At 41.3% G+C, this 4,446-nt stretch overlaps 1 long non-coding RNA gene across 1 annotated transcript in view; it reads right to left on the bottom strand.

Annotated features, from left to right (window-relative positions):
- Positions 1-3,205: 3,205 nt before the first annotated feature.
- LOC138051305 (uncharacterized) overlaps positions 3,206-4,446 on the bottom strand; it is a 1,585-nt gene continuing 344 nt past the window's right edge. The window contains exons 2-3 of the long non-coding RNA XR_011132761.1: positions 3,713-3,840; positions 3,206-3,566 (exon numbers count right to left, since the gene is read on the bottom strand). This is a non-coding gene — a long non-coding RNA (uncharacterized lncRNA). The remainder of the gene's footprint in view (positions 3,567-3,712; positions 3,841-4,446) is intronic.

Consider the following 4,446-nt stretch of genomic DNA (forward strand, 5'->3'; position numbering starts at 1 on the left):
CGCGGTCGAAATGAAGGTGGTATTTCGGAAGGTCCTGAGCCATCTTGGCGAACTTGATGTTATTCTTGTCCTGGGCAATAAGCTTTGGAACCCCTTTGGGTCTTCCATTGACAATATGGAGGCCTTGAGCAGGTTGCAATGCCGGGCTTGTCAACCACTTCTTATAGAAGAGAAGTGCCTTCCTGTTCGGACCCTTGACGAGCTTAAATTGGTGTTGGTGAATGTGCCCGGAGAGATTGGGAATGGTACACTCCTCCAGCCATTTTCTTACGTCATACATGCCAACTTTAATGACTGGGGTGTAACTCAGGGAGAGATTCATCGAAAATGAAGGCCCTCTGATAAGCTCGACAAGGGTCTAGGCGTTGTTTTTGCTCAAGCGTCTGGAAATGCATGAGAACATCTGATCGATGTCCTCGTGAGTATGTCCAACCATAAGAAAACTTATGTTTATCTGCCATACAAACACAAAAAGGACAAAAAATCAAACCTCCCACTCCCAACTATAAGATAATGTTCTTTCTGTTTTGAAGGAGGGGGGGGGAGGTTAAGTTAAAACTATAATAGTTGTCGATTAATTTAACTATAAGGGGGTGTGTTGAGTTTAACCATTCCATGTTGTTGTGCAAAGGTTCAGTAGATCGCAGATGACGTCACATGTAAAAAGAAGAAAAGTGGCACATGCGGCGATTCCCGAGGATGTCACTAATCTTCATTTTTTTTCCTTTTTCGTTAATCTATAAATAAACAGACGGCAGTACGCAATCTATTTGACTTATATAATATAATTTTAATGAAATGATAACGGTGTCGTTTCCCTGGTACAATGTAGATCAGAAACGAAAACCATTAACAACAATCAACGCACACGTTTTTACCTACGTAAAATAGCCATCTTGATCAGTACTGCCAAAAAACACAACACAAATCTATTTTTATTTTCTCTCCAACAGTTGCTCAGTTCAAGGTGTAACGTAGGACGTAGAAGACCAGACTAAACAAAAAATAGAACGAGAAGGAAGAGTTAAACAAAATCTTGCAAGAAGTAGTGACAGCACTATATATTTCGTTAAGAAAGCCCGTCTCAATGCCAGCTGAGGAAGTGTAATAAAAGGTTTAATTACCTGTTTTCAATATTTTTCTGACAGAATCACGGTTCCTTTATGCCAATGAATTCAAGTTAAGAATTCATTCTTTCGGTAGTTCTGGGGACTGACGGAAAAGAAGCCAGTAAAAATCCATTCTTTATCTGGTGTTTAATGATTTTGAATTTCACAACTGTATAAAGTTCGTGAAATCACTTGAAAAGAAAAAGTAGCATCTCACCGTTGACTGAATCCACAACAGACTGTGGAGCAATATGTTAATTGTCAAATTGCTGTTGTGTGGGAACTGACAGCAGTCTATGAAGGCTGATGCTTTGGTGTGATATTTACCAAAACAACAGTCACGTGGGTCTTCAGTTTCCACACGTGGTCGTCGACCTAGAAAAGGTCAAGAGCACAAGGTTAATTGCGTTCGATCGAAGGAGAACGCCACCTGATCTTGCCAAAAGGAATCTAAATTTTTCCCTGTAAAGGACACCAGGGTATCCGCCCTGAAGATCCTTTTCTTGTTTGCAGGGGCACCCTTGCGTGGATTCTCGCACGCATATCGATCTCGATCTAATCACAGTTGCTTAGACCTTACGGAACACAGGCTAAGCGACCGTCAAATGCAATTCAATAATCCGAGTTTACCACTAGTACATATTCTCTAGCCTTTAATTCTGCTAGATTCCTGCTGCTACCCTTTGCGAGTAACTTAATGCACCTGGATATGACGTATACTGAAAACACAAACAACCTGTCCTTATCATTTCCGGTCACAAACTCAGGCTTTAATAAAGGGTGCTTTCTATTCAGCCAAAAATTCCGAAATTTCCGAGAGAAAGGTATATGGTAAGTCTATTTTCGGAAAGTCCAACCGAAAGAAGCATAAAAGTCACAACAAGTAGTAGTTTTCATAGGCGACCGTCTAGTTTAGTTTTGCTAAGTGACCGTCAAACGCAATTCAATAATCCAAGTTTACCACTAGTACATATTCTCTGGCCTTTAATTTCGCTACCCTTTGCGAGTAACTTGATACACCTGGATATGACCGGTACTGAAAACACAATCAACCTGTCCTTATCATTTCCGGTCACAAACTTAGGCTTTAATAAAGGGTGCTTTCCATTCGGCCGAAAATTCCAAAATTTCCGACAGAAAGGTATATGGTAAGTCCATTTTCGGAAAGTCCAACCGAAAGAAGCATAAGAGTCAAAACAAGTGATAGTTTTCATAGGAGAAACTCAGACTGGCTTTGAAGATGATGATGATGATGATGATGATGATGATGATGATGATGTCTTTAATAAAAATACATATCCTATGTTACATAAACGAGAACTGTGTAATGAATTTACAATAATATGCTGACATATCCTTGACATTCAATGGAACTGAAATGTAACGCCGCTTGTAACATCTGTTTAAAAAGTTCTGTACTGTGTTTAGATCACGTTCATGCACACCATACACTGAAAGGCAATAAGTTAAATTAGACAATACAATTGTCTTAAAAAGGAGGTCTCTTTCATTCTGGTCATATTGTTCCTTTCTCAAAGTTCTTAATATATGGAGGCCCTTGTTAGCCTTAGCTGCTTTGACCTTAACATGAGAACTCAACTTACAATCACTCTGAAGTGTAAGCACAATTCACTATGTTGTGGGATGCAATTGACTGGATTGTAAGTGTCCTTGTTCGATTTCTCTCTAATTACGAGGTCTTTGCATTTACTAGAATTACATGACATACAGTTATCTTGCAACCAATTTAAAAACTCGTTTACTGAGGCTACAGAGGTGTCAGTATTGCCTAGTACCAGTGCAACAATTGTCGAATCATCAGCATATTTGAATAATGCAGGGAAGCCATCATATGTAATTTCAAGATTGTTAAGAAATATATTAAAGAGGTGGGGACCACTAACGCTACCTTGTGTGGTACCCTTATTGACGGCTTTCCACCTACAGTGATAATGACCAGACAAAATGCGTTGCTGTCTAGCGGATAAAAAACTGTGATACCAATGAACAAGATATGGCGATACATGTAATAGGTGGATTGTCTCACCGAGTCAAATGCTTTGGAAAAGTCCATGGTAAAGAGTCGCACAGCTTTACAGTTATTGTCATCTGGTATTTGCAAATCTGGTGCTGAATAGTTAAGAGCGCGGATGTGCAGTTCCCACCCTCTCTGTACGCGAATTGACTACTGCTCAGGTGATCCTACATGACGCGTCTGACATGTGTGTTGTATACAACCCTTTCAAGAGCTCTAACGATCACCGGTGTTACACTGATTCCACGGAAATCACTGTTCTCCTTAGTAGGTTAGTAGTTCCGCGTGTTCTTTCACCTTTGTAGTTGTGGTGTGGCAGGCTGTGCTTCGCCTGGTCCATCCCATCAACTGTGAGTGACAAGTACTGGTCGGGTTGCGATTTGGCTTTCATACCATGTTTGTAGTACTTCTTTCGTTCCGCCCTGCGTGATTGAATGAAAAACAATACTGCTGTCTTCATCAATTGAGTAAACCGGTTCACGGACAAAGTAAACTTGACAAAAAATACCAGTTAAGCCCACACTGTGATCCACAAAAAAATATATCGCAGGTAGTGTGCGTAACTTACAATTGTTGCGTTAGATGAATATTTCTGATAATGCTAAGCCTCCGTCTGGTTTCCCCGGTTATACCGCCGCCTCTGCCCAGTTCCTCTTTAATGTGGACGCAAATGGCACATTTTGTAAACCGGCTTTGCTGTCAATGTAAAGTGAGATTGAAAAAAGCAGTGCTAAATGCTTTGATACTGTCTTTTGATAACTCAAGGTTGCTTCTTCACTTTTGGTCAGTATTACTCTGTCTTATTTGTGTGTTTATGGACCGCTCCATAAACACCCAAAAACATGCAAAAAAAAAGACTGAAGCCAATATCCAGCCATCTTGACCGAACAAACGTGGTCAGTGAAGGATTTATGATATGGGAGAAAAAAACCAAAAAAAGGGATCATGCGGGGCCAAGCGAGAAATACCGAGCGAGAAAAATAGCTTTATCTTGCCCGCTCTGGCAACCAATCACCAACAAACTCAACCCACATATGACACCGAGTCTGGGAATCGAACCCAGGCCATATTGGTGGGAGGCCAGTGCTCTCATCACTGCGCCACCCCTGCACTCCTGTTGGCTCTCTTGGCAGGGTTTTCTTGTGGAGGCAGTGTGGCCCAGTGGTTAGGGCGCTTGCCTTGAGATCCGGAGGTCTTGGGCTCAAAACCCGTTCTAATCACCTGTTAAATTTGTTCCTGGTAGTCCCTGGTTCAACTTCCCGGCTGCACTTGTAAATAGCCAATTGGTTTGCCTCCGGCCAG

Source organism: Montipora capricornis, chromosome 1 (assembly GCF_036669925.1).
Source record: "Montipora capricornis isolate CH-2021 chromosome 1, ASM3666992v2, whole genome shotgun sequence".
Lineage (NCBI taxonomy): Eukaryota > Metazoa > Cnidaria > Anthozoa > Scleractinia > Acroporidae > Montipora > Montipora capricornis.